Source organism: Coenobita brevimanus, chromosome 6 (genome assembly GCF_032717465.1).
Source record: "Coenobita brevimanus isolate Jiangsu-jjx chromosome 6, ASM3271746v2, whole genome shotgun sequence".
Classification (NCBI taxonomy): Eukaryota; Metazoa; Arthropoda; class Malacostraca; order Decapoda; family Coenobitidae; genus Coenobita; species Coenobita brevimanus.
The window spans coordinates 58,010,423-58,034,098 of record NC_136959.1 but is presented as its reverse complement, the minus strand read 5'-3'; the positions used below and the strand labels follow the sequence as shown (position 1 = coordinate 58,034,098).

Here is a 23,676-nt window from a genome sequence, read left to right as displayed (position 1 = left end):
ATTTACAAATCCTCTCAAACTTAGGCATGTATAAGACTGCTGGCTTACACAGAATTTTCACTTCCACAGCCACCAAACCCATCACATGTAAACCACGTAGTGGAAAAACAAAAGCGTAGGATGACAACCAAACTAATTTATAAGACTGTTCAAATTCTTATCTTCATTCACGCAGCTATCACACATTTCAAATCAAACTAAAAGAAATGATGAAATGCGACCAGGTAGAGAGTTTTAGTGGACTACACAAAATGACCTTATATAATAAGTCACTTCCAGACTTGTATATCGTAAAGAAAAGTTAGAAATCTTTATAAATACTTCCATTGAAACTCCAATAGGTCACATGTCATTCCAAGCGAGCAACAGGGGGCACAGACTACCCGCTATTGTGCGTCAGGTGAACTGCTCACAAAAGGTCACCACTGGGCTTGAACTTCTCTCGGGTCGCGTCTCTCGGCTGAGGAAGATTCGGGTGATTTCACTGACAACCATGGATTCAACTTTCGGATATCAGGTCACAGTTCACCGTGATACATTTTTGGTGGGGAAAAAAGATGAAAAGGAATAAGAAGAATGGCAGACTTTGGTGAAGCTTTGAGAAAAAAATAAATAAAAATAAATAAAATGTTATCGCTCTGGATTTAAAAAAAAAAGCAAAGAAAACAATCTTCAAAACTGTTAGAACTGGTAACCATTATAATGAATCAATAATTCATTCACTCCTCATTAAGCCTTCATAATTATAAGCTTAACCCACAACAGATTATACATATGCAATGTAAACAGATACACTACCACCGATCTTCGAAAGGAGAGAGAGAAAACACAAACACACACACACACACACACACACACATACACATACATAAGACAAAAGTTGCATACTGTTATGCTGGGCTATTAAAAAAAAAAAAAGTCGGGTGCATATTCGAGACAGGAGATTCACGTACAGCCTTGAGCAATGGTTAGTTGACAATCTTCTGTCAGCATTGTGTCCTGTCTTCCGCAGGTCTCACTCCTATACCAAAGCGACAGAAAGCATCCTTCCTTCTCATATTTTTTTTGCTGTGTGCTTCACACTGATGTCAAACAAGACTAGTTCACGTAATGCCTTCCACAACCACAGCCGCCCACGAAGTGTGGAAGAACTTTTGCTCATGGTTGTACGTATAGATCAGTACATATCAAGACCTTCGAGGAGTGAGCTAAACCGTGAAAAATAATCTAGACACAATCAGCACCATGGGCCTTAACCTTGCGCGACCCCGCCTGAGGTGAAAGGAAGGCTAGGGATCAGTCACAAGCATCTTTTAAGGTTTTCTTAACTCGGGTGAAATCTTTGGGACCCGTAATGGTTTGAATCCCAGGGTAGTTGGGGTTTATTGACCACATAATGCCACTCAGGGATGAGCGAGGCTGGTCACCCTCGCCTTGTATGTCGTAGCTGAGTAGCGCAGCCCCTGGTCCCTACGCTCCTAGTTGGGCTAAAAAGGATAATATGATAGAGATGGATGGATGAAATCTTATTCGCCAGCGACATCGTGCTCTGTGTTGCGACTTTACTTGTGGTTCTTTATAGAAAGGTTGTAAATAAATAAATAAATAAATAAATAAATAAATAAATAAATACAACCGTAATTCCATTCCAGTACTAAGCATGTGGGATGTAGGGGCATTTAGGTTACAATATCACAGTCCGAATTATACCGTAAGGTTTGGTGACAGTACTACGTCCCTTGTTAGGCAGGATGCACAACCTCATAACCAGCGCCTCTTTTACGGATTCGGATCCGTGCGCCCCACGGTGCCTTTACTTCCAAACGGCGCTTTTAACTCACTGGACCACCAAGTAGCCTCGTGGCTCAGCTTCTCTCCCATGGTAAAAATAACCTCTCGTAAAATATTCGAAAGTAGTTGGTGAGCCTGACCCCTGAGCTGTACTTTGCAGAGCAACTTTTCCCGGCAGTAGCGGGTTTGGGCCAGGCGGGCGTGCTCCCGGTATGCAGATGGCCACTGACACCCCCAGCTGGCGGGATTTATGGCCTGAACCTGTGAGTGGAGAGAGTCCCGGCGCCCTACTAGTACCCCTCGTTAAGGCCTCGTCTGCCCTAGCCTTCTAAGGGAGGGAATTTGTCTGCCCGTCGCCCCAAACTTCTGGAAGGCGTTTGATTGCTATTCATGCTCATACACATTTCATCTCTGATCTCTCTCTCTCTCTTATCTATCTATATACCTATATCTATCTATCTATCTATCTAGCTGTATATATATATATATATATATATATATATATACATATATATATATATATATATATATATATACACACACACACACACACGACCTAACCAGTGGAGTAATTGTAGTAGTGTGTGAGGGTGGTGATAAATGGTGGTGTGAGGGAAAGTGTTGATAACTGGTGGTGGTGTGAGAAGAGAGTTTCAAGTGTGGTGAAAGTACGGAGATGCCTCACACCCACCCAGCTTCCCACGCCCCGCATCACTATCATCACCAGCATCACCCTCCTTGCTCTCCACTCACCTCTGACCTCTCTCTCGCCCATCCACACACCCACACATATTCACATCCACGCCTATTCACACCCATGTATACTCACACCCATCTATATTCGCACACATGGCCTTTTTCGCACCCAGGTCCATTTTTTTTTTTTCCGCGTCCACACCTATATAACTGCAAACCACCATTTTTATTGTTTTTGTTTTTGTGTCCATACTTTTATATATTTGCACCCTCATCTATTTTTCTGTACACACACACACACACACACACACACACACACACACACACACACACACACACTAATTACTGATGATTTCCCTATCCTCATCATTTTTCCTTAACAATCAGAAACTACTGCGCCACTTCATTCCTACCTCCCCATACCTGTAGGTTTCACTTCTGACTTATGCATAATTCATTACCTAGACACAACTAAGGAGGTTTCACACACTGTTATATGGTTCTTACACTGATTCACTTCCTTTTCCATCCATACATCAATAAACATTCTCCGTCACCTATCTATTAATTTAAGCTCATCCACACCATTCCATCCACCTATCCATTCACATTCTGTTACACCTATCCACCCATCCCGCCCATTCATTCATCCATCTACCCATTCACACTCTCCCACGCCCCTTATTTCATCCTTCACCTCATTGCCACACGTGCCCTCCCTCTCTATGGAACCCCACCCCTCTTCAGGACCTTACCACACTGTTACTCATCTTTGTATCTTCCTCTGCCCTGTTTCTCCTCTTCTTCCTCTGTCCTGTTTCTTCCTCTGCCGTGTTTCTTCTCTTCCTTTGCCCTGTCTTTTTCCTCTGCCTTGATTCTTTTCTTCCTCTGCCCTGTTTTATTTCTTCATCTTCCATATTTCTTCTTCTGCTCTGCTTCTTCCCAGGTATTCCGACGCCGCATTTTTTTTTCTAGTTTAATCCTACTGTCTCCAGATGACTGTATCTTGCACAAAAGAAGTTTCTCGAAATGGAGGCTTAGATTTGCAATTTATCAACCCACTTCAATGCCAGGTATCTTTCTTCACTTGCATTAAATCGTCTGGGGATGGCAAGAGTAGGCACAAAAAATTGTCACCTTTTAGCCACTGTAAAATAAGGAGCTAACTATAACCCATTTAATATCAGACGATTTATTTTTGCTTAGAAAAACCCCGGCACGACAAAAAGGTAAAAAACTCGCTCCCTTAACATCCTGTCCAAATATTTAGAACCACGTGCTCTATTCCAGCTAACGCCTGTCGATTTTATTCAGCTCAATCAAGGTCAAGCAGCCAGAGTTAAATATGACAGGGATGAGTGTAAGCAGGCCCCAAATTTATGATGATCATTTTGGTCACTGTTCACTTTATGCATTTTCATTAATTATATATATCCTACTCACTCAGATTTACTATCTATCTATCTATCTATCTATATACCTAGGCTGCTTCCCCCAAGGAAAGGGAGGTAGCCGAGACAGGACGACTCACTCTCCATTTACTCATCCATTCAAACACATTCATTCGCATCTTAGCCCCAAAGGGGAGAACGGACAGATCCTCACCGCATCACACCGCACAAGGGTCAACTGCGCAATGCAAGCAGTGACATCCACAGCAGGGCCCGACAGCTGAACTGGTTTACCCCTGCCACATCATAACAGACCCATCCCCTTACCCGCACCTGACCTGACTAGCTGATCAGACCAAATGCGGGAGAATATCCCCTCAGGGCTGCGTCATCACTTATTCATTCACAATTTCTCTCCATTTATTTCTGTCATGCACAGCCACTCTTCCTTGCTCAACGGACATCCCTCTCGCATCCAGCGCTCTCTTCACACTGTCCATCCATCCTATTCGTGGTCTTCCTCTCAGTCTTACACCTCTCACATCAGATCTAGTTATCTTTTTCACCAATCGCTCATTATCCATTCTCTCCATATGCCCAAACCATTGCAACACCCTCTGCTCAACTCTACCAGCCATCTCCCGAACAACTCCAGTTCTCCTTCGCACTTCATCATTTCGCACTCGATCCATACGCGTCACTCCACACATACTCCTCAGACATCTCATCTCCATTACATTCAAACTTTTCCTCTCTGCTACACCCATATTCCATGTTTCAGCCCCATATAACGCAGTCGGTACCACAACACCCTCATACAGCCTTCTCTTTACATCCATTCTAAGCGAACGACATTTAAACACTTTTTTCATTCCTCCCAGCACCTTTCCTACTTCATTTATTCTAAACTTCACTTCTGCACCTATTCTTCCATCCACAGCAACATGTGACCCTAGATATTTAAAACAATCTACCTCCTCAAGCATCTCACCATTCAAAACTATATTCATCCCCCTACCATCTATCAACCTCGTACACTTCATCACTTTACTCTTATTCTCATTTACTTTCAATTTCCTCCTTTCACACACCCTTCCAAACTCCTCTACCAACTGTCTCAATCTCTCCTCTGAATCAGTCACCAGTGCAGTATCATCTGCAAACAGCAGCTGCTTCAGATTCCACTCTCCTCCATCAACATTTACCAGACTCAGACCACCTAAAACTCTTGCATTCACCTCCCTTACAACACCATCCATGTAAATATTAAACAACCAAGGCGACATCACACATCCCTGTCGCAGCCCCACTCTCACGGGAAACCAATCACTCACAGAATTTCCCACTCTTACACACGCTCTACTATTTACATAAAAACTTTTCACCCCTTTTAGCAACCTACCATCAAGTCCATACAATCTTAAAACAGTCCACAAAGCCTCCCTATCAATTCTATCATACGCTTTCTCTAAATCCATAAATGCCCAAAACACATCCTTGCCTTTCGCTAAATACTTTTCACACACTTGTCTCACAGCAAACACCTGATCAACGCATCCCCTCCCTCTCCTGAAGCCACACTGCTCATCACTAATCACTCCCTCTGTACCCTCTCTAACTCTCATAATTAACACTCTACCATACACTTTACCTACAACACTCAACAGACTTATACCCCTAAAGCTAGTACATTCATACTTATCACCCTTGCCTTTATACAACGGGACCACACAAGCACTTGCCCAGTCAATTGGCACCATACCTTTCTCAAAGCACACATTCAATAATCTTACTAACCAGTCAACAATAGTCACTCCACCACCCTTCAGGCATTCCACAGCACACCCATCCATACCTGCAGCTTTCCCTGTTTTCATCTCCTTTACTGCCTTCTCCACTTCCTCCTTCGTGATCAAAGAATCATTCAACTCTCCCAACACATTTATTCCTTGCACCCTTCTATCTGCCACAATCTCAGCCACCCTTTCCTCCTCTACATTTAACAATCTTTCAAAATACTCTGCCCATCCCTTCCTTACTGCATCCATCTCAATTAACATCCTTCCATCCTCTGCTTTTACTCGTTCTTCCTTCCCAGACTCTCCCTTTCGCACCCTTTTCACCTCCTTCCAAAACATTTTCTTATTCTGTTGAAAATTCTCTGTCAGCTGCCTACCCCACCTCTCATCTGCTGCCACTTTAGCATCACGCACAGCCCTTCTCGCTCTATTCCTCTTTTCCTTATACCTTTCATATGACATCTCATCCTTCCTCTGCAGCCACACTTCATATGCACGTCTCTTCTCAGCCACGGCCATACTTACTTCCTCGCACCACCATTCACTTCTTTTTCTTACACCACCACCCACACGTCTCACACCACACACCTCTTCTGCATGCCCCACCACAGCACTCTTAAACAACTGCCATTCCTCCTCCACGCTGCCATTTTCCCGATGTTTCACTGCGTTCCACTCATCTTTCAATTTCTCCTGATACTCTATCTTTTTCTCTCTCTTATCCAACTCACTCACTTTCAAAACCTCCCTGCCACACCTAACCCTCCTAGCTCTCACCCATCTCTTACCTACTCTTAACTTTCCCTCCACCAAGTAGTGGTCAGACATACCTCCACCCTCCCCTCTCAGAACTCTCACATCCAACAATCTTCCTATTACATTCCTAGACACAACCACATAGTCCATCAAGGCTCTATCAACAACCCTTCCACCCTCCTGTCTCACCCATGTATACTTATAAATATCTTTCTTCTCAAACAGCGTATTCCCAATCACCATCTCTCGCTCAACACACATCGCTATCATTCGTTCCCCATTTTCATTTCTTCCAGGCACACCATGCATACCAACTACGCCTACTAGAGAGAAAATAGTGTTAAAGTGATGATGATGATGGTGATGAAAGTGGTGATGATGATGGCAATGATTAGATCGTGCTGGATAATATATCCTTGGCTTTTGATCTTTTAATTCCTGTTTACACAAGCGTTTAGTCTGTGTCATGATTCATAACAGCTGCATGTCTGACAAAAAACTGAGAGCTCACTGGCATTGATATTTTATTTAGAGTAATTAAATAATGGATCTATTTATCAGTAAGTTAACCAGTCTATCACTGGGGTACATGAGGAAAGGTAGTCTGGAGTAGCGGAAGGAAGTAACAAGGAGTCGTATGAGAAGGTCTTAAAGGCATTTTTGTCGTGATCACATAAGACGAACTCAGGGAATGAACGTCTGACAATAAAAACATATACAGACAACTACACGCACATGGGTCTTTTTCTTCAAGGTTTGTTTGGTTCAGGTTTCAAGTGTCAATTATTAGTTTTCTTTGGTTGCCGCTGTTGCCAAAGTTTCAACAGCCATGCATTCTTGTTTCTACAAACGTTTCATGTCACGAGTTTGTTTCTGTTTCACGTTTAGCTGATTTTTTCTCGTTACACATGCCACGATTCTCTCTCTCTCTCTCTCTCTCTCTCTCTCTCTCTCTCTCCCTCTCTCTCTTTTGGGGAGGAGGGTTAACTTTCACGTTCCATGGAGTTTCGCCAATTGGAAGTGCTTTATAAAGTGGTGCCGCTGCTGCCTTGGTCGTGTGTGTGTGTGTGTGTGTGTGTGTGTGTGTGTGTGTGTGTGTGTTTTAGGTTCTGTCTGTGTGTTCATGTGTGTGGTCCATCTTCACGGTCCTCCATCACGCCTCCTCATCCCTTTCTCGTGTACGGAAACCAACTTACACGAGGGAAAGAAACTCTCTGGCCGGTGCTGTGATAGATGCCTCAGTTTCGGGCAAAGTAGGAGAGAGTAAAGAAAGAAAGAAAGAAAGAAAAAGCAGGTTCTTCTCAATACTGTGATCAAAAGTGTGAAAATAACTATGAAAATTTCGGCCAGAGTTAAAAAAAAAAAAAAAACAGTAGATTCAGGTCAATGTTGTGATGAAAAGTATGAAAAATAGTCAGAAATTTTTCGGCTAAAGTTGTAAAGGCCACGACTTGACGCCTGAAAAAGTGGTGTGACATCACGCGAACCCGCCCACCGCAAAACAAGAGTCGTGAGCCCCCAGGTACAAGCAACTGTCCTCTACTCCTTCTTTGGTGGAAATAAAATGAAATATGATACTTTCTGCGCCCTAGGGAGGTCGCTGATTAGGTGGTACATTGGTTAACGCACGTAGCTCGCAACTGGGAGAACCCGGATACGATTCCCAGGGAGGATAGAGTATTGAGAGTGCGGGGTACAGTTTGTTTCCGGTGGCGCATTTGTAACGCATCCTCCTCGCAACTGGAAGAATCTGTATAAGATTATCACGTCAATCAGATTGTTGGGTGCACTTGGTTTTCTGTGGTACACTGGTTAGTACATCTAGCTTACAACTCTATGAACCTAAGCTTGATTCCTGTGTCAGCCAGAATGTTGGGTACACGTTGTTTCCGTCTTGTTCGTGTTCACCCAGCAGGATAATTGGGGATTTGGAAATAACAGCCTCTGTTGTGGGTAGAAAGGCATAAATCTAAGTAACAGTCTTCCAATGAACCCATCAGCACGAGGACATCATTATATTTGTTAGAGTTGTCTGCCTTCAGGATATTAGTGAGAACTGAGTGTGATGGTACTTTCATTCATTATCTTCCTACTCCTTCATTCCCTTCCCACTCCCTCATTACTTTCATTCAGTATCTTCTTACTCCTTCATTCCCTTCCCACTCCCTCATTACTTTCATTCAGTATCTTCTTACTCCTTCATTCCCTTCCCACTCCCTCATTACTTTCATTCAGTATCTTCTTACTCCTTCATTCCCTTCCCACTCCCTCATTCACTTCCTACCCCTTCATGCACTTCAGACTCATTCAGTTCACTCTTACTCCTCCAGTCACTCCGTACACAGATCATTCTCACTCCTTCATTCACACCGAACTCTCTCTTTCGTTCTTTATTTTTTTACACCCAGTCAAGAGGGGCCAAGGGCATCCGGAGGCGGCTGACGGGCATACGGGATTGTAAGGCCATTTTTTGCCGTATCTCTCTGTCCATATTCTCGTAAGCTTAGGAACCCTCGTAGCATCTCTTTCTTAGCGATTTATCTTTCCTTGCGGCACATGGATATTCCTTAGTGTTGCCTATGCAAAGCATGAAAATGTTAGAGTTATTTAAGTAACGCAGACGGCATTATAATGTTTTAATAAGCAAAATAAACCGCCAAGGAAGAGGTACAGACATTCTCTTTACAGTTAACGAAAATACGGGCTTTGGAGTGATGTCCGGGAGCTTCTGAGGCAGCGTCCTTCCTGTTCCTGTTATAGGCCGGGTCGTGGGGATCTTTTAAGCTGGATATAATGGTTTGGAGGCTGCCGGAAGATGGTAAAATCGTCTTCCTCATTTAAAAGAAAATTCCTTCCTTTTCTAATTGTTGTGTCTATTTATCTATCTACCTATATGTCCGTCTGTCTATGCATATGTGTGTGTGTGTGTGTGTGTGTGTGTGTGTGTGTGTGTGTGAGAGAGAGAGAGAGAGAGAGAGAGAGAGAGAGAGAGAGAGAGAGAGAGAGAGAGAGAGAGAGAGAGGGGAAAGGTTGTTACGAAAAGTGGAGCATGGCAGGAAGCGAGAGGTACCGGAATGGAATGTGGAATGTGAACTATGGTAGTACTGTACTATTCTCTGTCCTCCGTGACTGCTTTGTTGTAACACGAGATTAACATTAGAATATGATGCTAGTCACAAAAAAATGCCATAGAAAGGATACAAAGTCGTAGTACTGTCTTATTCTGTCACTAACTTGTAATGAGATTAAAACTACACTGTGACGCCAGTCACGATGAAGAGTTATGGAAGGGATAGAGAGTCATAGTATTGCCTTATTCTGTGACTGAGTTGTAAGATGAGGTTAACACTAGAATATGAAGCCATTCACTAAGAAATATACTGAAAGGGGACGGAAATAATCCCCAAGTTAAGGTAGACGAACTATAGCATGGAAATGGAGGAAGGGAAATGATTACTAGGCTGGAAGAGTAATGGACGGTGAGTGAAAATGAAAGTACAGAGGGTAGCAAGTGAAAGGGGAGGTTCTTGGTGTGTGTGTGACAGGCTGTGTGTACTGGGGCAATATTAGAGGTGTGGGTAGAGGGGAAAGGAGTGTAATGAATGGTGTGGAAGGCTGGAGTGATGTGTGTGAGTGGAAGGGTGGATCATTTTGAGCTGGGAACTTGACGATAGTTCTATTTTTGTGGGCTTCCTTTTTCTGCTTCTGGATCCTGCCCACTCGGTTTTGTAGGAATGTGCTTGATGGTGATGATGATGATGAAGGGTTTTCTGAAAAATTCTGGATGGGACTGGAGAATGGGCGGCAAGCGATAGAAGTAGCGGATAGTGATTCCGGTACTTACCTACCTTGGGCCAGCTATGGGGTCACGTTGCTACTCTCGCACCCGGTCTGGGGGCAGGGTGATGGTGGTAATAGTGGTGGTGGTGGTGGTGGTAGTGGTGGTGGTGGTGGTGGTAGTGTGGTGTGGTGGTGACAGTGTAGTATGGTGGTGATAGTGTGGAGTTATGGTGGTGATAGTGTGGAGTTATGGTGGTAGCTGTATGGTGTGGTGGTGTGTGGTGATGGTTGTGGTGCTAATGGTAGTGTGGAGATGGTTTGGTGGTGAAGGTAGTAGTAGCAGTAGTAGTAGTAGTAGTAACAGTCGTGTGGTGGTAGGGATGGTAGTGGTGATAGTGGTAGTGGTGGTTTGCTAATCTGGTAGTGACAGTAGGCCTAGTAGTAGTGGTGGCAACAGCAGTAACGGTGACGGTAGTGGTAATGGTAGTGGTGGTTGGGTGGTAATAGTGCTGATGGTTGTGTGGCTAATCAAGGTGCTAGTGGGAGCTGCAGAGGGTAGGGGGCAGTGTTCCGTTAGGGGTGGGGTGGTCACGGCTTAGAGTACGTGGTAAGGCGGGTCTTGTCCTGCAGCGGGTCTCCTAGGGCCGCTGCTCGGGGCTAATGGGTGAAGGCTGAGTCAGGTGGGTGGGTAGTCAGTTGTTACCTGTCCTGAAATTAGTTTCTTCTACTCCGTAATTTTTCTTTCTTCCACGGTGGGAAACAGGACCAGAAGTAGTTGTTGTTGATGATGATGGTGATGTTGACGATCATGATGACTTACGATTCTTCCTTTCATCCACAGTTTTATGTTCATTACCTCATGCATCAAAAGCTGGACGGAGGTTATGTATTCCCCCGTGCATGTTTGTCTGTTTGTGTATGAGATATCTCGAATAATTGCCGTCAGATTTCAGTGAAATCTGGTGAACGGGTGTAGTAGGTCAAGGAAGAATTAATTAGATTTTGAGGTGGATCAGGATCCGGCAGTGGGAATAAATCATAAATTATACTGCAGTCGGGGCAGGTATGCGCTCTCTGACACTGTGCAACAGGGCAGACTAGGGTCGTAGAATTTATTACCTTCGCAAACGAAGCTGGACAGAGGCTAATTTTACAAGTCATAAATTATAGTGGCCTTGACAGATGTATACGTTCCTCGAGTGCTTTCTAGCTTCTTCACTGTGCTCCATTTTACAGAGCAATACATAATAACTGCTGCAATCTGACGAAAGGATAATGCTGAGCATCGCTAGAAGGATTCGAAGATAATTAAGAAACAGACGAACGTAAGTGTGATAACATAATCGCCAAAGTTAAAAAAAAAAAAAAAAAAATCAAGAGGCATGAACAGGTCACGTTTTTCGTAAAGCAGGTAACGGATAGACAGCCAAGACTTGGCGACTAACCACACAGTCATCAATCTCAGGCAGGAAACATTCAGTCACAAGTACACAAGTCCAGGCTGACTCACTTTGTTGTCTATCTTATACATCTCACATTCCTTTTTTTCTTCAACATTTTCTATCAAAGTTGGGATGCAATTAATTGGTTTTGACGGTGTAGCTTTCAGTCCATAGAAAACATCAGCTGTACCACGGCCAACTTCAACATGGATACTCCATTAAGAGGAAGTACGGCGTCATTAGATAAGCTGACTGATTGATTAAGGATGTAATGGGAGGCCTTTATCCTGTAGTGGACCAACGCAGGATAATGATTGTGGCAAATCAGTGCCATGCATTGATACTGACTGTAATGAAGGAAGTATTAAATAGTGACATGGGAATATGGATCTATTGTTCTTCAGAACCCGAATAACATGATCTGATCATGAATAGTCGAGGTTCCTGCACATGTCAGGTGTATGCAAGCCGGCCGCTACAAAACATACATACTAATACAATGCAATGTTAGATTAACCATTCTTATTATGATCTTGGTACTTTAGGACGATCTGATTCAGCTTTGTACAGACCTCTCGTAAGGATGGGGTTAAATACAATGTTCCTTAATCTATGTTTTTTAGAATTTAGATTCTTTACTTACCATTCAGCACAAGCCCCAACACTCTGGGGAACATTGTCGCTGAAGGCCAAGCAGGAAATGTTACATGAAAGCAAAGGAGTACATTGACAGACGCATTCATGGAGACAGTCAATATTTATTAGTCTTCCATGGATGTTTAGTGGGGACTTTTTTTTTTTTTTTTTTTTTTTTAATTCTTGAGTATGAGATGTGCCCTCAAACAGGAATAAAATCGTCCGGGGGCAAATAAAAAAGTCATTGTGTAACAGCAGAATACTATCATGAATCCCGAAGTAAAGTCCCTCCAGCATCACAAACCTATCCACCTCCAAAGCCTTCCATAATCTACTGCATACTAGACCCTTCAGAACCTCCACCACCAAATCCCAAATTTTCCACCACCAAACCCCCGTCTCCATCAACAACCCCCTAGAATCTCCATCAACAACCCTCAGAATCTCCTCCACTAAATGCCCCAGAATCTCCATCACCAAAGCCCCAGAATCTGCTGGCCTTTGGTTCCTTCTTCCTTGCATATAATAAAAAAAAAATCACCAAACCCCCAGAATCTCCATCACCAAACCCCCAGAATCTCCATCAACAACCCCCCAGAATCTCCACCACCAAACCCCCAATATCTCCAGCACACAACTTTATCACCATCCCCCACAGAAAGCCCATCATCAAACTTACAGAATCATCATCAAATTCCAGAATCTTCATCAACAAACACCCAAATTCTCCACCAAGCTCCCCCACAATCCAAACACTCACCACCACTCTCTTTACCACCACATAACCACCACTAGCGCTACACCATCACCGCATTCCACACAGCCATCACACCACCACCACACTATACACCACAGCACCACCACCACTCGCTCCACCAATAAATCACTATTATGAACCGCCGCGCCGTACCCACTCCGCTATTCACACGGGCCTATAGATCACATTTCCCGGTTATAATCTGCAGTGGTAATTATGCCTGATTATGTAGTAACGGCGGGGCTATCAGAGAGAGGGATCTGTGAAGGGGATCGCGCTGACGTATGGTGGGGGAAGGGGAGGGGAAAGGAGGAGAATAGGAGAAGGGGTGAGGGGAGATGGAGGTAGGGAGGGAGGATAGAGGACAGTGGATCTGTGGATGGGGTGGCTCTGACGTATGGTGGAGAAACGGGGAAGGGGAGGGGAATGGAGAAGGGGTGGAGGTATGGTGGGGGAGGATGAAGGGAGGGGAAAAGAGAAGTGGGGAAGGAGATGTAGAAGGGGAGTGGTGGATGGAGAATAGAGGATCTGTGGCCAGGATGGCACTGACGTATGGTGCTATGGGAGGGGGTCTCGAGGAGGGGGATGGGGTAGGAAGCGAGGAAGGGGACGGGAAGGGGGTTGGGGGAGAGGGGTCAAGAATGTGGGAGGGGGGACATCTACCCTCATGACTAGCTAGGCATGTGAGAGTTATGAGGATTAATTACACAATAATTTTATGGCATTATCTTGGGGGTAAATCTGGCTTAATCAACTTTCACAGGTCATTGTCACACACGCACCCCATCGGCACGAGGTCTCTCTTCTATGTTGAATAAAATCGTGTGGAAGTAGAGTAAAAGAGAAAAGACGTAATTATACTGAAGGGGTAGGATAATATTCTGGCTAACGGTATATTCCTGTACATAATTTAGGGAGAACACAGAGTTATACGTGCGTGCTTGTGTGTGTGTGTGTGTGTGTGTGTGTGTGTGTGTGTGTGTGTGTGTGTGTGTGTGTGTGTGTGTGTGTGTGTGTGTGTGTGTGTGTGTGTGTGATGAGAAAGAGCCTGTCACGATCTGGCTCTCAGTAGACACCAGGCCTCATCTCATCTCAGTACCGCACCGTCATGAACTCTACCAGGGAACATGTCATGACGGACAAAGGATGGGAACCTCTTAGACGAGTCACGATACACACTGGCTGCATGTTTTCCGCCATGTATACCTGCAAATAAATCTAGTTGCCTGTTTCACTGCATACCTGCAAATAAATCTAGTTGCCTGTTTCACTGCCTGTAGGTATTAATTTCAAAACTATGCTCCTTTTACTCTAACTAGGCCTAAAACTGCCAGCTCTCCGTGTACAAGACTAAGTTGTTTATTAAAGGAGAGAGAGTGAGATGGTGCTAGTGTGAGGTGTTGGTGAGGGAGCGACATGGTGCAAGTGTGAGGTGTTGATATGCAGTGAGGTATATGGTAAGTAAAAATTTTTAGGTTGTTTAAGTGTGACGCAAAGATGTGAGGAAGCAGAGGAGGATATGAGGGTAGAGGCAGGTTGGTGCAGAAGGAAAGCAACTACAAGAGGAGTTCATGCCCCTTGCTCCAGCCCTCTCAGGACCCGGAAGTACTTTTTTCTTCAGTCTTCTGGTTAGTCGTCAGTCTTAAATTCATAGTGTTGCCCTGTTTTACGTTGCCAATTACGCTGATGCTTTCCTTGTCCCTCGGTCACTGTATCATATCACTGTATTTAGATGCCTACATATATCAATAATTGTTTTGCGTGACACTGTCCGAGAGAGGATAGAATTTCTGTAGGATAACCATTGGTCGTTCACTTTAACTTGGCGGAGATACTCGTCTCTTTGCAGGTTATTTTCCGTAGTTCAGTGGCATAATAAGACAATACATCCATACCACAGCACCTACCTGTGCTATGCTTGTGTGTAAGTCTCTTGTTACAAGTCAGCACTGGAGATGGAGAGATGACATATTTCAGCCAAGTTAAAATGAAAAGAGCATTGTGTCGTGTCTAGACGGTATCCACAAGGACTTACGGCTTATTCACAACGCTTAAGCGCTGTTTACGAGATGTGGTACAGCTTGAACTGAGGATCTGATCGGCACATTTACAACATACACTATGTACCAAAAGTGTATGTTTTAATGTGCAGATTAAAGGTACTCAGCAATTTCTACCAATTTGAGTATCATTTACAAATTCTCAGGATTCTGGCCAAATATTTCTTCCTTTTTTTTTTTTTTCGTTATTTTTTGGTTTTGGGGAGAGGGAGGGTATCGCACCACACTTTTTTTTTTTTTTTTTTTTTTTTAATGAATGGAAATGTATGCTACATTTTCAGGTTTGAATCCCTCTCTGCGTCTGCTCTCTGTCACTGTCTGTCTGTCTGTCTGTCTCTCTCTCCAGCTTGAGTGGCATCAGGTTGGAGTTCCTTATAGCGGGGTTTGTACTCGACCTCTGACCCCGCTAGTGTGCCAGTACCTCCATCCTTCCTTCCTTTCCTTCCTCTCACCGTTCTTTTCCTCCCTATCCTTCTGCCTTTCTTTTCTTCTTCTTCTCCTCCCCCCACCCTCTCTCTCTCCTTCCCTCACACATACACCTTATTCCTGGACATGTAATTTTAAGAAAGATAACTATTTTGTCTTCACCTACTCCACTGCAATGACGGTCATCACATTCTTGCCATCTCCCTGAAATAATGGTAACTTCAGGGGATGCTTCTCGAACTGGAGGGGTTAAAGTGGCCTTCATTAACACATCCCTTTAAGATGAGTAAACTGTCAGATTGTTGCAAGAATACGCTAAGAAATACGTCATTGAAGTGAAACGGTTCAGAGCTGAAGATGGGAGGTTCTGTGGCCTTCACCTCCCTTCTTGCGATATAGAAAACTAGTGTTGTTTGTGGGGTGGGGGTCCGTGGTGGGGGATGCGTATACACTCCCCTCCCATTCCCCCACCTACGGTCTGGTCAAGATAAAGTCACCAACTTCCGTAACGCCTCAGCAGCCTGTGTGTACTGCCTAATTCTATGAGCGGTATGAGAGCCAGAACTGGAAAAGGGTTTGTTTATAACTGGATTCTGTCTGGTTTCTTGATTTAAAAATAATTCGTATTGTTGGCATTTCGTCACAGTAATTTAACCAAAGCTACTGTCTCAAAAGTAGCCGAATCAAAACGTCTAGTCGTGGTGGGAATGGCATCAAAGGATGAAAAAATCTGCGGTGCGTATGTTTCTTTCATTCTATTGTGAAGCGAGCTCCAGGGACATCGAACACACCCAGGGCATTCCCATCGAGGCTACTTATAATTATCTAAACACTGTATTACTCTTTTGTACTAAGCTTTTCCAAACGAAATATGAATATGGAATACGAAAACAACACACACACACACACACACACACACACACACACACACACACAATAGAGAACCAAGGCACCAAACCATCGATGTGAGGGAGATGAGAATGAAACTTGGCCTGTACAGTATATATATATATATATATATATATATATATATATATATATATATATATATATATATATATATATATATATATATATGGGGACGAGATGGCTCAATCGGTAGGGAGGTGGCCTGCGGTCCTACCGGACCCAGGTTCAAATCCTCGCTGGGGCAGGGAACAGTTTAAGATTTGAATTTCATGAAAAGCAGACTTTACCGATCTACCAGAAGACCCGCCGACATGTCGTAAAAATACCCCCGCTAATACCAATACACCAGTCCTGTATGAGACAGCCCTAGCATGTATTCAATATAGACGGTGGGTGTTAGCGCCGAAGTGGTGACATGTAGAGGTGTATGATATGTAGGAGGACTACTGGGCCTTGGGAGCAGGCTGTGAAGCCTATGCCCAGAGTCGAGCACATAAAAAAAATATATATATATACTGAGAGAGAGAGAGAGAGAGAGAGAGAGAGAGAGAGAGAGAGATAACGAGAGGTGGTAAAGAAATGAGAGAAGACCCAGCTACCCATCCTTCCATCCCCCCAGGCTGCCACCATCTCATCCAAGCTGTCACGGGTGCCCAGAAAAATGAAGCCATGAGCCTACGCGCCCAGCCTGTTATTACTACCCACCCCGAAACATCATCCACCGGGCCTTCGGATACGGATCGCTGGCTGGACCGTGGGAAAGTGTCGCGTTGGTCTCCCTTTGGCATGTCGGTCGGAAAGCAACTTCGTCCTGGTAGTTTATATGTTGTTTTTGTTCTTACTTAACCCGGTCTGTCTGGTCAAGCAGACCCATCGACCACAGGTAACCAACTGCTTCTGTGAGGCCGTCCTATAGTACCGTACAGTACATGCACGGTGTAGGGAGTTGGGACTCCCTTATGGTAAACAGTGTCTCACCAGGATCGGATCAGGGTCCTTCACACGGCGGGAAGCAGAGAAATGTTGAAGAGACTTGGCTCCCGGGTGGAAGCTACAAATGCACCACTCATAGGCTCCTCGTTGGCACCAGTTTAAGCATCGGTACTTGGGATACAGATCACCGGCCGGACCGTGGGAATGAGCCGCGTTGGTCTCCCTCTGGCTATCGGTCTGTACGCAACTTCGGTCTGGCAGTTTAGGCGTCGTTACTATGTTAATGGTTATGCGGGGCCGCCACCTTCAGCTTGCCCACAGGTAGGCAGGGGAAAACAGTGTAAATGCCTCCACCACTTTCAAGCCGTTAGTTTCGCCTTTTGTTTCAGTGGCTTATTCTTATTAATCTGGCTTTTCGCTTTAGTCTTTGTGTGTGTGTGTGTGTGTGTGTGTGTGTGTGTGTGTGTGTGTGTGTGTGTGTGTGTATACATACGTGTGTGCGCGCGCTTGCAACTGTGCAGCTGTGCTTCTTTGGGTGGCCTAACTGGATGCAAAGGTTACAAGCACAGGGGAAATAAGACAGCTCGTGCTAGAGTGATGGTTTGGTTGGATGGTGGAGTGGCATGGTTTGGTGGTGTGATGTGATGTGGTTGTGTGGTGGAGGGATGGGATGTTATGGTAGGGTGTTGTGGTGTGGTTGGTGTGTAATTGAGTATGCTGGCCGTAGGAGTGGTAGAGTAGGGTGTTGTGGCAGGGGGTGGTGTGGCAAGGTGAGGAAGTGTGGCAGGTCTAATAGGTATGCCAGTGGTAGGGGTGGCAGGGAATAGGGCAGGGTGGTGTAGTAGATAATGAGGCAAGTACGTGTGGCTGACAGGGACGAGTGTGGTGCCGTACATGGTCACCGTATTATTCATTGGCGGCCACGGGACCTGCTGAAGTGATGCTGCTAAATCGTCCTGACGGTGAAGCCCGCTGGGGATGGCTTGCCTCTTAGCGACCCATAAGGTGAGGACTGAGTTACGTAGGGATGGGGGCTGTCTCGCTTGGGGAAAAGAGTGGTATAACGAATACAGTGGAATGTGCTGCTTTTTTGAAAGTGAAATAACACATATAAGGATATATAATGCGATATTATACTCATTTTACTTTAACGGCCCAAAATTGAACCCCATCTTGAACGCTAAGCTCTGACAGATGATTAGCCCTAGAGTAAGGTGCCAGTCACGAAGAAGTACTACGTAAATGATGTAGAGCCATACTGTTGTTTTTTTACCACTATGCTACGTGACTGCGTTGCAAAAGAACGAAAAAGTGAGCCAAGTTAGAGTAAAATGAAAATGGTTGCGTTTCTGCAGATAATCTGCTTGCCACATAATAATTTCCCCATGGTAATCAGACAGCCGCTAACAAATTCCCCCAAATAACGTCCCTGCCACGTAATAATTCCCCAAGGCATTATGAAGTCACTAAAGAATTCGCTCAGACAATTTTCCTGCCTTATAATTTATTTCCCAAGCCACTGAATAATTCCCTCAGACAGTTTCCCTGCCACGAGATAATTCCTTCAGACAACTTCCTTGTCACTAGATAATTTCCCATGCCACTAAAGAATTCCCCTAGCCATTCCGGATGCTTCATTTACATGCGTGTGTGGTGGTGGTGGTGGAGGTAGCGAGAGTTGTTACCCAAGAGCAAGTGAGCCCGTTATGACCGTGGCTGACTTGGCTGGCTGGCTGGCTACTTGCAACACCTGGCAGATCAAGGCCACGCGGTAATCAGTGTTCAGTCATGCACTCCGTCTGATCTTTACGGTGGCCTTGTGTGTGGGAGTACCGCTGCCTCTTGTTTTCTCACGCCCCCCCACAGACCTGATTCACTACTTTCTCTGCCTGTTTTGTGCCACTTTTTACCACAGTAGCTTGTTGGGGTTGGAGAGGCTTTCTATGCCAAACCATCTTGATTTTTCTTTACCGTGGCCTTGTGTGTTTGAGTATCGATAGCTCACGCCCTAAGACCTGATTAACTTCTTTCTCTGTTATTTTATGCCACTTTTTGCCTTAGTGGCTTTATGAGGTAAGTGAGGCTTTCTGTCTCGGATCACCTTGGTATTTCTTCACAGCGTCCTTGTGTGTCTGAGTACCCATGGCTCTTATCTTAGTTCTCACGCCCTAAGACCTGATTCACTTCTTTCTCAGTCGGTTTTGTGTCGCTTCTTGCCTTAAGAGGATTTTGTGGTTTGCGAGGCTCAGTAACAAAAGGCCCTCTATTTTTCATCCAAATCTTTCTGTTCCTTTGGTTCTTTCACATCCTGAACTATAAGTGTATTGTACTGTTGAACCATCATCATTATTATCAAGGCCTTTCCAACATTAACTGCCATTGTCCGCTGAACTAATTTTCCTTTTAATCAACCACTACCGGACGGTTTTATTAACTTTAAGGAAGGTGTCATGTTGTGAAGTGGTTAGTAAAGGCTATATCTAATCCCCAGTTGGAAAAAAATTACTTTAACGCTGAGTTAAACTGACTGAAGGTAGCATGAATAAACTGAAAAACGCATAATCGGATTGAAGGGGTTAATTCCAGTCTAAGAGTTAGGGTAGGGCAGGCCCAAGAAGCATATAAAACGAACGCACAATTTAGCGTCAGAGGTAAAATTATTCCGATGCGACCCATCCTGTGTTACGTCTAAATAATCACTGAACTGCGAAACAACATACAAGAATTAACACATCTCTGCGGGCTCCTGGCTTTTGGTTTCTTCTCTGCATAGAAAAAAAAAAATAAAACTCCCGTCGCTTTCCCATAGTCACCCTGCTCACGGCCACGCCCTTGTCTTGCACCCATTCGTCAGAACCACAATCACTCCATCAACAACACCAGCGCTGACTCCCAAGGCTGACCTCTCCTCTCCCTACCAGTGCCCCGACACCCCCACTCCCTCCCCCTCCACAGCCACGCCCCCGCCCGGCACCATTCCCACGCCCTCCCCCCACGCCTCGTTCAGGTCGGGGCACTTGCCAGGCGATTTATGGAGGAGATCGTGAACGGGTAGTGACACCTCGCTTTGACCTTCGGCGACCAACCGGAAATACTCGGGTCAAGAGGCCTTGCTGCTACTACTACTACAAGTGACGTTGGAGGTTTCGTAACATCTCTTCTTTGACGATGTATTCTGAACATACCATCTCGATACCCTCTTCTGTGCTACTGATGCAAAAGACGTAGATAATGGAACGCAATAAATGACATACGAGGATAATAAGGTGTAACAGGCAAAAAATGTCTAAGGACGAGATGTTACAAATTCTCCTATGCTGCCTAAAATACGGCGGAGGCTTAAAAAATAACTCACAAAGAAGTACACATGTATACAACCGAATAAGATGGGAAAAAAGGCTTCCTTCAGGGTAAGCTGTTAGTAGGCTGTCTGTTCTGTGGAAATGTGTTCATGAATATCATAAGAGATGTCCAGTTTGCATGGAACCAAGGCAAGATTTTAAAAGCACGAGGGAAGTATTCGGACTTCATTAACCAAAGGCAAGAATAAGCAAGCAGGAAGGCTCCCCCATCCATCAGTCCCCCCAACCGAAGCCAGAATGAGGCCTTGTCTAGGAGTTTGAAAGCATTAAGTTAGTAAGTCAAAATACAGTTACACCTATCCACTACTTAAGGGCCATTAAGACAGAGCCACTATGGAATTAAGATTTAAGAGGTGAAAGTACTAGCTCCATATCCTGCGCTGAAGCAACAAGGGTAAAATATAAAATACGTTATCAAATTGTAAGGACTTAAGGAAAAAAAAAAGTCTAAAAGAATGTATGGAACACCCGCCAGTGATAAGGAACTCTGTTTTATCAAGGACAGAAAAACCTTCAAGACAGTACAGAACATCCAGCAGTGTTAAGAACTCTACTGTATGCTGGGCAGCTCCGCCTCGCAATTTTCAGGCCCGCTCGTGAGACTTATGACAACGCCTCGTCTACGAGCCTCACGCGCGCGCCGACTCTCAAGATCATATGGAGCCTGGGAAAGAAGGATGCCGGATAAGATCTCCCGTCCGGATGTGAAGTCGAGCTCAAGTTTTTGTTGCTCCCTCCGCCGGGTTTTCTCGTCGGAAATTCTTAGGTGAGCTACCAGTTCCTGTGAACCCGGGTCGGGGGTTGTGCAAGACTGGATTGGCTTGGCTCTCTACGTAGTTCCTGCTCAGGCCCACGCATATGGAACCTGCTGTGTTGTTTTCACCTTAAATTAGCCCTGATATCTGTCCTTCTGCAGCTTATTCATGTAGCTTGATGGCAAAAAAAAGTCATTACTACAGCTTTCCATCATTTCCACAGCACATATCTCGAGACAATCATATTCTATTGTTAAGCTATTGTTATCACTACCAGTCAAGATGGAGATAGGGAAGTTTTAGGCCAAGTTAGAGTAAAAGGAATATAGGATACAAGTACTAAGAAAGGTACAGAAAATATAATAACGCACAAAAGAACAGACCTACTGGAACACAAGAGTGGCGAAAAGAATCCAGGATATATTAAGATGTACGGAAAATTAGAGCTAGGGTACCGAAAACAGAAAAAAAAAAAAAAACGTACGAATGCATACGGTAAACAAAGATGCCATTCATGATCACACACACACACACACACACACACACACACACACACAATGGCATTTTAAATGGTTCTCAGAGTGGACTTGAACACAATGAAAGAAAATACAAAATAACGAAACAGATGCAGCACAATAAATAAGCATGCAACACTTAAAATAAATCACAAAATATAAAAATGAAATTCTGTTTGTTTAAAGAAATAGCCATGCCGAGAAAAGACCTTAACAACGAGAAAGTAAAGGAGGGAGAGAAAGCTATCCCACACACCTGGCACCAAACCCGTCCGAAAACACCACAGACCGAAAACATTAATTTTTTGAGCTTGGCATCTTTAACCCGTGGACGTGTTTTTCTTATTCTTGCTACCTCGAGGCCATTTGATTGACCTTTTCGTGATGGAGGAGTTAGAGAGAGCTTTCATTAACCTCTACAATATTAGTGGGCTTTCAGGAGCTGAGCATCATGTGGTTGCATAAAAAATAAACTAAATATTCGCCCCACTGTATTGGTCAAGATTCTTTATATAACTTCCCCCCTCCCCCCCCAAAAAAAAAGACAATCTGTGTGTGAGGAGCTTAATAACAAACACTCACTCCTCCAAGCAGGGCCACACGAGCGGTGAATCGTATTTAAAAAAGAAAAGCGCCAACAAGCATTCAGAAAGTCTCCCTCAAGTAGGTGTAGTAGTGGCAGTTGTTGTTGTTGTAAACCCAGGTGCACCTGAAAGTGAACCCAGTAGACTGCAGTCTAAAGTTGTTCCCCTTCTGCAAACCACTACTCCACTTTCAGGGGATAGGGAGGGAGCTGAGGGGAGTTTGATAACCAGGAAGCGGAGCCGCCCAGTTACGTCAATGCCATCGCGCGAAGGCACCCCTCTTCAGTACCAGTCTCTCGTAAGTTATATATAACCGTCTGTCAGCAGTAACTAAACAAAGCATGCAACAGACTCTCATTCCTTAGAAATTACCAAACAGGCACACACGAGCATTCAGTCATCAGTTATTTCATCATCCTGAGCTGAATGAAATCGTCTCTCGGTACCAAAAATAGCAATATGAAAAGACCTCGCCTTACAGAAGGGATTAATAACAAGCTTTCATCCCTCCAGCATTACCAAGCGGGGCCACACGAGCACTCAGTCATCACTTATTTCATCTCTTTGTCCGCCGCATGAAAGTCGAGGCCGTGAGCGGGTTATCGGGGGGGATGGGAGCGTTAGGAGTTGGGTGAGGATGGGAGGAACTGGGAATGGGGATGAGGGTGGAGGGGGGTTAGGAGTGGGGATGAGGGTGGTGGTGTTGTGGTGCAGGGAAGCGGAACTGTCGACCACCTGAGAGAAAGACGGAGGAAAGAGGGATGGGAGGGAAGAAGGAAGGAAGGAAGAAAGATGTGAGGAGGTGGTGAGAGGTGTTGGGAGGTAGTTGGTGTTGGGAGGTAGTTGGTGTTGGAAGAGGTTGAGAGGTGTGGGGAGAGGGTTGGAGGTGTGTGGAAGGATGAAGGAAGGTGTGGGGAGGGGATTAAAGATAAGGAAAGGGAAGCAAGGTGTGGGAAGACAGTGGGGAGGAGAAGAATAAGAGAAAGAGGGATACTGGCGGTGTGAGACAGTGGAAGAATTTGGGAGACAGTGTAGGAGAAGTGAAAAAAGGAAAAGACGTGAGAGAAGTGAATGACAGGAAAGG

The 23,676-nt window shown here is 44.7% G+C and overlaps 1 protein-coding gene across 1 annotated transcript in view; it reads right to left on the bottom strand.

Annotated features, from left to right (window-relative positions):
• LOC145399939 (uncharacterized) overlaps window positions 1–21,608 on the bottom strand; it is a 152,693-nt gene extending 131,085 nt beyond the window's left edge. The window contains exon 1 of the mRNA XM_080272454.1: window positions 21,604–21,608. The gene's annotated coding sequence lies outside the window, so the exon portion shown is untranslated. The remainder of the gene's footprint in view (window positions 1–21,603) is intronic.
• Window positions 21,609–23,676: the final 2,068 nt, after the last annotated feature.